Source organism: Pseudophryne corroboree, chromosome 1 (assembly GCF_028390025.1).
Source record: "Pseudophryne corroboree isolate aPseCor3 chromosome 1, aPseCor3.hap2, whole genome shotgun sequence".
NCBI lineage: Eukaryota > Metazoa > Chordata > Amphibia > Anura > Myobatrachidae > Pseudophryne > Pseudophryne corroboree.
In genome coordinates this window covers 512,257,716-512,272,345 of record NC_086444.1, presented here as the reverse complement: position 1 = coordinate 512,272,345, position 14,630 = coordinate 512,257,716, and positions in this window count along the sequence as shown.

Here is a 14,630-nt window from a genome sequence, read left to right as displayed (position 1 = left end):
TTACAATACTTGTCATCTTTTACACACAGACCGCCTCGTAATTGATACAGAGGAGGAGCTCATTCCCATTGATTCGGGGGAAGAGGAGCCAGATTATAGTAAGTACAGTAGGATTTTCTCAAGCCCATTCTTAAAAGTATTGACCAAGTCCACTTTTATTACTTTTCAGGCAGGGAATTCCAAACATGTACTGTACAGTATTTCCCTCACTGTGAAGACCCCTTTTCGCCTCTGTGCGAAATCGCCTCTACTTCAACAAGAGTTACTGTGCACGTGTCCTCTGTGTCCATCTTATCAAAAACCGTTCCTGTGTATTGTCCCCTTACTGTATACAGTATATTTGTAAAGGTTAATCATGTCCCCTCTTAATCTCCTCTTTTCCAATGTAAACATGCCTAGCCTGCCTTTCCTTGTATTCCATCTTCTCAATCCACTTCATCACTTTGGTCGCCCGCCTCTAAACCTTTTGTAGTTCCACGATATCCATTTTGTATTATGGTGCCCAAAATTGTGCATCCGACCCACCCTCCACTAGCCTAACCCTCCAATCATACTCTGAATCCACACTCTGCATTCTGAATGCCGGGATCCAGACAGCAGGTCTTTTAAATACAGTACTGTATGTCCCCTACCGCTGGACAGTCATTCTGCTCCTACTGTATTATGAATATATCTCTGCCTCCTGTAGCACTGTACTACTGTGCAATTTTGTAGTAACTGTACTCTACTGTATTTTGTTTATAATATTTTTTTATTTTCAACTCAGTAATTATTGACAGTGAGGATGAGGATGAAAAACCCTCTCCCCAACAACCCTCTCCCCAACTTGGTAAGTAAACTGCAGTATTGTACTGTACTGTACATTGTGTTAAACCAATGGGTTGGGTTTGCGTGACCAGCAGTCAGGATTCTAGCGGTCAGGTGACCGACAGTGGCATCCTGATTGCAGCAACCCCAACAGGGTGAGGTACGGTATCCTAACCCTCCTCCACTACCCCCTGATTCTGGCCTCGACATTCTCGTCTCTGTGTGCGAAATCTACTCTCTTTTTTTATTTATTTATCTTTGCATCATGTGATGTTTGGGGAAAATTGTTATAAGGTTTGATGTAAAAAAAAGGTTAAAAAAAAGAGGCAGATTAGATGGGCAAAGTGGTTCTTACAGTATTTGTCATCAAATTCTATGTTTCTGTATGCAGACCCTCCAACATGACCCGCCGCACTGCTCTGTTTCTAGACTTCCCTCTTAATTTATGATTTCCATCACCTGTGTTGAACTAGTTATATGATAAGAAAGCTGTTTCTTCACAGGTGATGGCAATAATAAATTAAGAGGGAAGTCCAGAACCAGAGCATTTTGTACCTAGTGGGGCGGGTCATGTTGGAGGGTATGTGTATTTCCTGGAATGAACCTTTTTTTTTTTCACATTAATGTTTTTTTTCACAGGCCCTACACTGGAACAGGCCATGGAGGAGGAGGAGGATGATGATGATGCTGCTGCATTTAGTGGTAAGAATTATTACTGACATTGATCTGATGCCATCAGAGTAGCACTTTTCATCAGATTTTTCTGGCAAATGCGTAGAAATCGGATGAAAATTGTTTTTGTTTGAACTGGTGATATTGCCCATACAGTAGCAACCGATCACATCCCACATTAACATTTACAGTATCTAGTTACACTTACAGACGATAATACAGTACAGTAGGTAATATTTGATTGGTTGCTACTGTATGGACAACATCCTGTTCTAAAAAAAACACCCATCTTACTCAATTTCTCTCTCTCTCTCTCTCTCTCTCACCCCTTGTCACTGTCTCTCCATTCATCTCTCTAGATACTGTCAGTGATGAATTTCCCATTAGGCACGAGAGGCACGTACTGTACCTAGTGGCGGCATCTGTTTGGGGGCCTCAGTTGGATGCTTACAGTATGCTAATACTGTCATCCCAAAAATTACCACTACAGTAACTGCTAAATATTTTAAGTGTACTGTACAATATGCACATACAGTACTGTACAGTATACATAATTCAAAAGAAAAAAGAGTTGCTACAGTACCTTATTCTAGTCATAATCACCGGCATACGGGTCACTCACAAATTTTCTGATGGTCTCGGTGGGGTCCCTTGGAATCACCATGCCTGTCACAAGCATACCTTTTTTTACCCACCTGACACTGGGCCTGGACACTAGTGTACTATTACTATACTTTTTACTGTATACTGTATCTTATAATATTCTTCTCTTTTACCCACAGACGACGAGCCAGAATACATTTTTGGTAAATATACTGTACAGTAGCAATAGTTGGTACTGTAATTACAGTATTTTTTTTCTCCAACATTATTTTAAGTCAAACTGATATGACTAACTGTACTGTATTTTATCTTTTTACAGTCCGTCGCCAACCAGTGGAGGAGACACCTGGTAATAAAATAGAAATACATAATGCACTGTACTGTATTCTAACTTACTGTAACATGTATAACACTGAGCTGATCATCTTCACACCCTCTGACATAACCTTACAGTACAAACTGTACTTTCTCTCCTTTTTCACCCTCTTCACTCCACAAATGCATGCTGCGTTTCCTGACTACTGATATAATAGTGTGTAGAGCGTAGCGAGGCACCGTGCCCACCGCGTGGCGAGCGAAGCAAGCATGCAAGGGGCTGCTTTCCGCTCGCCGCCCATGTCGGGATTGTGTGGTCGGGATTCCGGCGTCTGTATTTTGACTGCCGGGATCCCGTCCAGCGGGATTACGTACTGATCTCCAGTCTGAGCCTGCCCTAGGCATAGGCATACTTGCCAAATGCCCAGGGGCACAAGCAGCTTCTGCTGATTAATATGATATGCAGCATGCCTACAGTATATTCTGTGCATACAAAATGCATTACTAATGTGCAGCATTATGTGTATACAGTACTTTGTTGTGTAACATATACTGTAGCAAGGGCACTACTGTGTGGTCTAATGTGAACAAAGAGCAATATGATGTGATGCAATGTGAATAAGTGGGAATACTTTGAGGAGTAATGTGGTACTATCATATGATGTAACGAGAAAAAGAGACACTATTGCATGATATGTTGTGAATAAAGTTGCAGTACTGTGTGGCGTCATTTCAGATTGGGGAATTACTGTGTGGCCTTGCCCCTTCCCAGCAAGAACATGCACCGTTTTGGGATGCACACCGAATGTGCACACTGTTGCTATTTTAAACATACAGTACAGTAAGTTGGAGGAGCACCAAAATGAGGACTGCTATGGTTGAGGGGTGATGGTGCTGGGAAAGGGGTACAGGCTCAGAGGCGGAAATAGCATCTGTGCAAGGGGGCAGCATCCAAAAACTTGACTAGGGAATCATATTATTTATGGCTGGCTCTGAGTACAGTCCACTATTATGGATAGTACTCCCTACAACACCACCTACAGTACTGTAACCCTCTTTTTTCTGAAGCGGTCATGAAATGTCATGACTGCTAATACATACAGTAAATGTCTACAGTATTTGTACTGTGGTGTTTAATTCCTTTGACAATTTGTTTATGACCTATTGAAGCTAAACTCTTGTACAGTACTTTATATTTTGAATACCAGCAATACAGTATAATACTGTACCTACAGTATACAGTAATAATTGTTTACTATTTGAATGTGACTAAATGTTTTTTTTTCTCCAATATAGTGCCAATTATTTATGGGGGCCCCAGACAGGGGCAAGATAGGTGGGCTGGCCCAGAAGCGGGCAGGCAGCAGCCCACTTATACAAGAGGTAAACTAAAGCAATGTTTAAATTACCTCGACAGCGTACAGTAGTGTTTGATTTACTGTACTGACAATACAGTACTGTACATTGTACAGTAAATAACAATATTGTCTAATATAGAGTAAAGTACTGTATTGCCATTACTACACTGTAAAGTATTCAGTATTTGTTTTGTAATACTGTCCTTTTTTTCCCACAGAACAGTTGCAGCGTGCCATCCAGCTCCTGCGGGTGGTGGTCCACCTCCTAGTGGACCACTTTTTTAATTTGTTATTGCGATTAATTTAATTTTATTTAATAAAAATTTTTGTTCTTGTACTCCATTGTATAGTATCTTTTTCTACTGTATAAGATAGGCATACTGTACACCATACAATTATCTGGCAGATAATCTGCAAGATCTGGCTGTTTGTAATGAAATTCTCTCCTAATTTAGCTGTGGTGTACAGTACCTCCTGAGTGTGCTGGGGTGCTTTCTGGCCAGTTTGGGGTGATTTGGAGCAAGTTTGGTCGGCCATCTGGCCGACATGTGCTGTCGACTGTTTGGCAAACATGTGTTTTCACTCCAGCATGTGTGTGTCAGGCATTTTGTGTGTGTCAGGCATTTTGTGTGTGTCAGGCATTTTGTGTGTGTCAGGCATTTTGTGTGTGTCAGGCATTTTGTGTGTGTCAGGCATTGCTGTGTGGTTCCACAAATGTTAGCGTGTCAAAGTGCTGACCACTGACACCACTATTTCACTTTGTACCGCATGCCTTTTGTGGAACCACACAGCCCAGCATGACTTATTGCTGGGCTGTGTGGTTCCACAAATTTTCTTGGAAAACAAATGAACATGAGTGTCTTTACTTTAATACTTTTTTTTTTTTTTTTCCCCCACAGATATCTATATACACAAGAAAAGAATGTAACGAAGAACAAACTACTTTTTTGTTTTAATTAACTTTCAAACTTTATTTAAAAAAAAACACCTTTTTTTTCTTCAATAAACTTTTAAAAATAGAAGTTTCCTGTGGTTTTTATTAAAATATGAAATGCAAGATGCCTAACCAAGTTGTTTTACATACAGTATACCACTCTTAATTGAATTCCCATCATACAGTAGTACTAATTTATACAGTACAGGAAGTTGGGAATACAAACATTGGAAACCACGTCATGTTTATTTTAAGAAACACTTTATTTACGGACAAAATCATTTGGAACATGTAACATCACACATACTGTACTGTATTGTAATAAAGCCAACATCACACATACTGTACGGTACTTTAATCAAAAGGTAACAGCACAAATACAGTAACAATATCAACTTTAACATTTTTATAATTTATTTTTTTGTGGTGGTGGTGCGGGGTAATGGTTTTTGTACTTTATTTTTAGGTTTTGCTTTTTTGAATTATTTTTCGTTTTTGTCTTTTGCTTTTTAACACTGTCGCATACGGACACCAGAATAGAGGACTGACAACAGCAGCCCCTGGATGGAAACGCAGCCCAAGGCCCCAGATGGACACAGCACAATGGACTCGGCTGCTACTGGATAGATACAGCAGCGCCCAAAAAATCAACAGGAATAAAAGGGGCAACTTGTAACAGGCCCTTACATTACCAGGAATGTGGTGAGCCAAGTTCATGCACTCCCCTTTGAGTAACCGAGCTGCTCCAAGTGGATTCAGCACAGTGCATGCAGCCCCAGAAAATGTACAGGTCATACAGGTACATTGACACAATTTTTTAGCTTCAGCTGTGTGAAGCTGATGTGCTGAAGCTAGGAGGTAGGTAATGATCTGGTTTCATCATAGTCGAGCTTCCAAGTCATTTTCCTCTTCGTTCTCAGCACAGAGTTTATGGTATCCCTTATCTTCCTCTTTTCTGGATCACCAATCCTCACGCGGCGTTCACACCTAGCCATGATGTCATGTACCAGATTTTTGGGCAGCGGAAGTTTGCCCTTGGAACCATCAAAGTTCACACGATTGGCCCACGTCAAGTATTTGTCGTACCGTACATGGTGCTGGAACAGAGAATATGCATATTTCTGAATATGTCCATTTGAAGCTCTGTACAGATGGTCGTCCAGGGAAGTTGAGATGACAGCCAGGGCAATATTGTTCAGAGAGCCTCCGAATGTATTGCGAAGTGGCCTGTGAGCAGGTGTGCTGGTCATCATTGGTGTTCCTGGCAACAGCACACTTGAATCCAGGCCTCTGCGGTCGTCCAGCCCTCTGCGGTCGTCCAGGCCTCCTCTGCGGTCCTCCAGGCCTCCTCTGCGGTCCTCCAGGCCTCCTCTGCGGTCCTCCAGGCCTCCTCTGCGGTCCTCCAGGTCTCTTCTGCGGTCCTCCTGGTCTCTTCTGCGGTCCTCCAGGTCTCTTCTGCGGTCCTCCAGGCCTCCTCTGCGGTCGTCCAAGTCGCTGACTTCGTCCAGTCCGCTGCTGTGGTCCAGGCCTCTGCGGTCCTCCAGGCCTCCTCTGCGGTCCTCCAGGCCTCCTCTGCGGTCCTCCAGGTCTCTTCTGCGGTCCTCCAGGCCTCCTCTGCTGTCCTCCAGGTCTCTTCTGCGGTCCTCCAGGCCTCCTCTGCGGTCCTCCAGGCCTCCTCTGCGGTCCTCCAGGCCTCCTCTGCGGTCCTCCAGGCCTCCTCTGCTGTCCTCCAGGCCTCCTCTGCGGTCCTCCAGGCCTCCTCTGCGGTCCTCCAGGTCTCTTCTGCGGTCCTCCTGGTCTCTTCTGCGGTCCTCCAGGTATCTTCTGCGGTCCTCCAGGCCTCCTCTGCGGTCGTCCAAGTCGCTGACTTCGTCCAGTCCGCTGCTGTGGTCCAGGCCTCTGCGGTCCTCCAGGCCTCCTCTGCGGTCCTCCAGGCCTCCTCTGCGGTCCTCCAGGCCTCCTCTGCGGTCCTCCAGGTCTCTTCTGCGGTCCTCCAGGCCTCCTCTGCGGTCCTCCAGGCCTCCTCTGCGGTCCTCCAGGCCTCCTCTGCTGTCCTCCAGGTCTCTTCTGCGGTCCTCCAGGCCTCCTCTGCGGTCCTCCAGGCCTCCTCTGCGGTCCTCCATGTTTCCTCTGCGGTCCTCCAGGCCTCTGTGGTCGTCCAGGCCTCCTCTGCGGTCGCCCAAGTCGCTGACTTCGTCCAGTCCGCTGCTGTGGTCCAGGCCTCTGCGGTCCTCCAGGTCTCTTCTGCGGTCCTCCAGGCCTCCTCTGCGGTCCTCCAGGTCTCTTCTGCGGTCCTCCTGGTCTCTTCTGCGGTCCTCCAGGTCTCTTCTGCGGTCCTCCAGGCCTCCTCTGCGGTCGTCCAAGTCGCTGACTTCGTCCAGTCCGCTGCTGTGGTCCAGGCCTCTGCGGTCCTCCAGGCCTCCTCTGCGGTCCTCCAGGCCTCCTCTGCGGTCCTCCAGGCCTCCTCTGCGGTCCTCCAGGTCTCTTCTGCGGTCCTCCAGGCCTCCTCTGCTGTCCTCCAGGTCTCTTCTGCGGTCCTCCAGGCCTCCTCTGCGGTCCTCCAGGCCTCCTCTGCGGTCCTCCAGGCCTCCTCTGCGGTCCTCCAGGCCTCCTCTGCGGTCCTCCAGGCCTCCTCTGCTGTCCTCCAGGCCTCCTCTGCTGTCCTCCAGGCCTCCTCTGCGGTCCTCCAGGTCTCTTCTGCGGTCCTCCTGGTCTCTTCTGCGGTCCTCCAGGCCTCCTCTGCGGTCCTCCAGGCCTCCTCTGCGGTCCTCCAGGCCTCCTCTGCGGTCGTCCATGCCGCTGACTTCGTCAAGTCCGCTGCGGTCCTCCAGGCCTCCGCTGCGGTCCTCCAGGCCTCCTCTGCGGTCCTCCAGGCCTCCTCTGCGGTCCTCCAGGCCTCGGTCGTCCAGGCCGCTGACTTGAACCGCTTGGTGGTGTGTTGCAATGATGGTGCGGCAAACTCCAACTTGCCATTCTTCCCTCGTTTGTTCAATAACTTTCTTCATGGCTTCTACCATCTGTTCCTTTATGCCTTCTTTAAGGCCAGCCACATCGGTCTGCAGCTGATTGACCTGTCCACCAACTTCTGACTCCATATTGGTCACCTTACTGAGTAGCTCCTTTAGTAAAACAGGACAGGTACACTGGCAGTCCTGCACTTTGGTGTTCACATCTGTGAAATGCAACCTTCTTCGTGGTGAATGTGTCATGTCTTCTTGTCCAGGGGTGGCTACATGGTCCAAAAAAGAAGCTTCCTGATGCAGCGTGTTTGTCACGTCCTCTAGCACCGGTATTTCCAGATTCATTGGCTGAACACTGTGATCTGCAGGAGATGGAACAATTACATCATTTGCCACACCACATATCATCTCCAACGTATTATTCTTTGCCTTGGCATTTTTTCGTGGTTTCACCACATTTTCTTTCTGAGCCGCCTTGGCAGTTTTCTTCTTCTTTTGTGGGACTAATGCAGCAAGTTTCTGTGCCACTGATGGGTGGGTTTTGGCACTCCCGTAAAATCTGGTAGTCTGCATTCTTTGTCTTTTGTCTAAAAATATAAAAACCACAATAAGAAAACATGTAAAGCACAGCATGCTAAAAATAGCAAACAACTGTACATTTTCAAATAAAGTGCACAACAGTAAAGTGCAAATACTGTACAGTATTTGCCTTTTTTCCCTGTGCCTCCCAACAAGAACCTCTGCAGGAGGGACAGAATGCTCTGTTACGGACTTCAGTTTAAATATACAGTATGATTACCATCACCTGTGCGAACAACTATACTGTACAGTAGTTACTGTATTTGATAAGATAGGTGTTTCACCACAAGTGATAGCAATCATTCAGTACTACTGCACATACCTGTAGTACACCGGGATAAGCAAGGTCTATGTACATTACGTTATACCGAGCTGGATCGCTTAGCAACCTGACAAAATGGCCACCGACCGTGAACTCCCAGCACGTGGCAGCGCTTGGATATGGAGTGAGATACAGTATGGTACAGTCCAGGGGCAATGCTGAAGGAGCGTCACAATCCCCTAGCTAAATTACTAGAGCCATCTTAACAGCAGTGTGGGCCCCTGGACACAGCAATGCACTGGGGCCCCTACCCACTCACCAGCGGAAGGGGTGGGGGGAGCTATCAGCGGCAGCTTTGATGCTCCGCGGGGGATAGGGGGGGTTCTATCTTTCGCTCAGTATGTACAGTAGGACCTGGAGAAATAATTTCTGCTAATTATTCCTTTACTGCACAGATGGGGCAGGAAGGAGAACACTAAACTGTAGAAGGGGGCATTGTGCTGAATGAAGGGGCCCTGGTACATGACTTCCAGGGTGGTAGGGGGTGTTTAATACACAGGGGAGGAGTGGATAATGGAGTGGGCTTAATATTAGTGTTATGGACTGCAATTAGTTTCCTGTATGAAACAGATACAGTACAGTAAATAACCCTCCTTGGAAGTGCATGGGCCCTGTGAGACTTACAGTAGTGTACAGCATAAGGGTCGACTGACATGATGTACAAGCATTACATACAGTACATGTCAGTACTGTATGTAAATTCTTCAATTATTGCCTAACAACAATGCTGCTTACTGTATATTAAATACTGTAGGCCTAGAAATGTGCATCTCAATATAGTAGTTAAAAACACAGGGGCCTATGTGGATAAGCGAGTTCTATGCACACTAAAAATGGCCACCGACCGTGAACCCCCAGCACGTGGCAGCGCTCGGATATGTAGTGAGATACAGTATGGCATACATTTCACAGTTCAGGGGGCAATGCTGAAGGAGCGTCACAATCCCCTAGCTCAATTACATTGGGATAAGCGAGGTCTATGCACATTACGGTATACCGAGCTGGATCGCTTAGCAACCTGACAACATGGCCGCCGACCGTGAACTCCCAGCACGTGGCAGCGCTCGGATATGTAGTGAGAGATGGTATACATTTTAAAATACACCGGGATAAGTTGTACAGGCCATGGAGCAATGCACAGGGACATTCATCATTTACGTACAGTACTGTATACAAATAATTGTAAACCGTAAATGAAAGAATTACCGGTCAAATACTGTATGACGAAACTGTGTCAATGAGCTGGAACAGTATGGCCTGTGAAGAAGTTTTCGAAGGCAGAAACGGAGAGCAAATTATCAGGAGATTTCTGAAAGGTCGGAGAAGATCCACACAGCAAGTCTGCCTACGAGGAAACAGATTTGCAAAGTGGGTAGCGTAAAGCCTAACAACAATGCTGCTTACTGTATATTAAATACTGTAGGCCTAGAAATGTGCATCTCAATATAGTAGTTAAAAACACAGGGGCCTATGTGGATAAGCGAGTTCTATGCACACAAAAAATGGCCACCGACCGTGAACCCCCAGCACGTGGCAGCGCTTGGATATGTAGTGAGATACAGTATGGCATACATTTCACAGTTCAGGGGGCAATGCTGAAGGAGCGTCACAATCCTCTAGCTCAATTACATTGGGATAAGCGAGGTCTACTGTATGCACATTACGGTATACCGAGCTGGATCGCTTAGCAACCTGACAAAATGGCCGCCGACCGTGAACTCCCAGCACGTGGCAGCGCTCGGATATGTAGTGAGATACAATATGGCATACATTTCACAGTTCAGGGGGCAATGCTGAAGGAGCGTCACAATCCCCTAGCTCAATTACATTGGGATAAGCGAGGTCTATGCACATTACGGTATACCGAGCTGGATCGCTTAGCAACCTGACAAAATGGCCGCCGACCGTGAACTCCCAGCACGTGGCAGCGCTCGGATATGTAGTGAGATACTGTACAATATGGCATACATTTCACAGTTCAGGGGGCAATGCTGAAGGAGCGTCACAATCCCCTAGCTCAATTACATTGGGATAAGCGAGGTCTATGCACATTACGGTATACCGAGCTGGATCGCTTAGCAACCTGACAAAATGGCCGCCGACCGTGAACTCCCAGCACGTGGCAGCGCTCGGATATGTAGTGAGATACAGTATGGCATACATTTCACAGTTCAGGGGGCAATGCTGAAGGAGCGTCACAATCCCCTAGCTCAATTACATTGGGATAAGCGAGGTCTACTGTATGCACATTACGGTATACCGAGCTGGATCGCTTAGCAACCTGACAAAATGGCCGCCGACCGTGAACTCCCAGCACGTGGCAGCGCTCGGATATGTAGTGAGATACAATATGGCATACATTTCACAGTTCAGGGGGCAATGCTGAAGGAGCGTCACAATCCCCTAGCTCAATTACATTGGGATAAGCGAGGTCTACTGTATGCACATTACGGTATACCGAGCTGGATCGCTTAGCAACCTGACAAAATGGCCGCCGACCGTGAACTCCCAGCACGTGGCAGCGCTCGGATATGTAGTGAGATACAGTATGGCATACATTTCACAGTTCAGGGGGCAATGCTGAAGGAGCGTCACAATCCCCTAGCTCAATTACATTGGGATAAGCGAGGTCTATGCACATTACGGTATACCGAGCTGGATCGCTTAGCAACCTGACAAAATGGCCGCCGACCGTGAACTCCCAGCACGTGGCAGCGCTCGGATATGTAGTGAGAGATGGTATACATTTTAAAATACACCGGGATAAGTTGTACAGGCCATGGAGCAATGCACAGGGACATTCATCATTTACGTACAGTACTGTATATAAATAATTGTAAACCGTAAATGAAAGAATTACCGGTCAAATACTGTATGACGAAACTGTCAATGAGCTGGAACAGTATGGCCTGTGAAGAAGTTTTCGAAGGCAGAAACGGAGAGCAAATTATCAGGAGATTTCTGAAAGGTCGGAGAAGATCCACACAGCAAGTCTGCCTACGAGGAAACAAATTTGCAAAGTGGGTAGCGGGCGGTGACTGAGATGCTCTTTTATTCACATTCAAAAGTACCTGTACAGTATGCTCTGTGATTGGTGTAAGGATGAATGCGCCTATATTGGCACCAATCACAGCGGTAAGAATTCCTTTTGTGTGAATGTGAATAAAAGAGCGTCTCAGTCACCGCCCCGCTACCCACTTTGCAAAGCTGTTTCCTCGTAGGCAGACTTGCTGTGTGGATCTTCTCCGACCTTTCAGAAATCTCCTGATAATTTGCTCTCCGTTTCTGCCTTCGAAAACTTCTTCACAGGCCATACTGTTCCAGCTCATTGACACAGTTTCGTCATACAGTATTTGACCGGTAATTCTTTCATTTACGGTTTACAATTATTTATATACAGTACTGTACTGTACGTAAATGATGAATGTCCCTGTGCATTGCTCCATGGCCTGTACAACTTATCCCGGTGTATTTTAAAATGTATACCATCTCTCACTACATATCCGAGCGCTGCCACGTGCTGGGAGTTCACGGTCGGCGGCCATGTTGTCAGGTTGCTAAGCGATCCAGCTCGGTATACCGTAATGTGCATAGACCTCGCTTATCCCAATGTAATTGAGCTAGGGGATTGTGACGCTCCTTCAGCATTGCCCCCTGAACTGTGAAATGTATGCCATATTGTATCTCACTACATATCCGAGCGCTGCCACGTGCTGGGAGTTCACGGTCGGCGGCCATTTTGTCAGGTTGCTAAGCGATCCAGCTCGGTATACCGTAATGTGCATACAGTAGACCTCGCTTATCCCAATGTAATTGAGCTAGGGGATTGTGACGCTCCTTCAGCATTGCCCCCTGAACTGTGAAATGTATGCCATATTGTATCTCACTACATATCCGAGCGCTGCCACGTGCTGGGAGTTCACGGTCGGCGGCCATGTTGTCAGGTTGCTAAGCGATCCAGCTCGGTATACCGTAATGTGCATAGACCTCGCTTATCCCAATGTAATTGAGCTAGGGGATTGTGACGCTCCTTCAGCATTGCCCCCTGAACTGTGAAATGTATGCCATATTGTATCTCACTACATATCCGAGCGCTGCCACGTGCTGGGAGTTCACGGTCGGCGGCCATTTTGTCAGGTTGCTAAGCGATCCAGCTCGGTATACCGTAATGTGCATACAGTAGACCTCGCTTATCCCAATGTAATTGAGCTAGGGGATTGTGACGCTCCTTCAGCATTGCCCCCTGAACTGTGAAATGTATGCCATACTGTATCTCACTACATATCCGAGCGCTGCCACGTGCTGGGGGTTCACGGTCGGTGGCCATTTTTTGTGTGCATAGAACTCGCTTATCCACATAGGCCCCTGTGTTTTTAACTACTATATTGAGATGCACATTTCTAGGCCTACAGTATTTAATATACAGTAAGCAGCATTGTTGTTAGGCAATAATTGAAGAATTTACATACAGTACTGACATGTACTGTATGTAATGCTTGTACATCATGTCAGTCGACCCTTATGCTGTACACTACTGTAAGTCTCACAGGGCCCATGCACTTCCAAGGAGGGTTATTTACTGTACTGTATCTGTTTCATACAGGAAACTAATTGCAGTCCATAACACTGAAGTTGTATTTTCAGTACTGTACAGTATACAATACTTAAATTTGAACATCAGGTACTGGATAGTAAACATGTACAGTATTAACTTCTATCATAAAACTCTTATGCATTTTCAGATGTGTAAATTTTAGACTACAGTATTCACAAATGTTTTCTCTCCATACAGGAATTATAGTTGGACAACATGCCAGTAACTATCAACAAAACGATGAGCAAGATAATCGCCAACATGAAAAAAGAAAATAAAACCATCAAAGAGATCCATGCATGGCTCAAGGAAAGTGGCATTATAGTCACTTTAGAAACGGTGCGCTATCATGCATTCGAGAGAACAACGCCCAGATTTGTATTTCCTACAAAATGCACATGGTACGTACTGTACACTACTGTAATGTTTAAATGACTTGCTTTATACCATAAACAATTTTTTTGAAATAAAATTAAAACTTCATCAATTGTAACTGTGATTGTGCTGTTCATGAATTCATATTTTTCATACTGTATTGTACTGTAGGAGAGTGCAACAAATTGTGGAGGAACTAACTCGTGAGGATGATGAGCGTACTGCTCTGCAAATAAAACGAATTCTCCATTCCAAGTATGACCTGGACATATCGGCCACCAGCATCAGAAGGATGCGACGGAAAATGGGATGGACCTTTGGCGCAACAAGGTAAAATACTGAAAGCAGTATAAACCATACAGTAAATGCACTGTTAATAATCCCTTGATACGTGATATAATAATGCCATAAATCATTATACAGAGTGTGTACTTTATACTATATACAGTATGTGTGTGTGTATATACTGTATATACAGTATTCTATCCCAAAAGAGATACCTACTGTATAGGCACTCAGAGACAGCAATGAAGCATTGCCGGCTTATTGTGATGATTACATACTGTATACTGTGTGTGTGTGTTTGTGTGTATGTACAGTATGTATATATATATTACTCTGTATGTAACTTAATGTACTGTATGTACAGTTTAATGTATACAGTAGGTATATAATACAGTATACTGCACATACAGTCTACTGTATATACAGTAATCTGTAAATCTGTAATTTCATAACTGTATCTGATTTCATTATTTTTGGCTCTTCACAGGATATCTCCAATGATAAGAGATGTGAATAAAGAAAAGAGAGTGGAACAGGCACGGCGATGGATTGAGAGTGGTGAAACATTTGATGATGTCATTTTCACAGATGAATCGTCTGTTGCCCTTGAGCGGTTCTCCAGAATGTCATTCAGGAAACGTAACCATATCTCTTTAAAACCACGCCCAAAGCATCCATTGAAAATCCATGTATGGGGAGGCATATCACGATTAGGAGCTGGTCCCCTATTATTTTTCGAAGGTACAGTACAGTACTATACTTTATTCTGTGCCTGTGTTCTGTAAAAATACATGTTGTACTGTAGAGTACGTGTAACTGCACAATA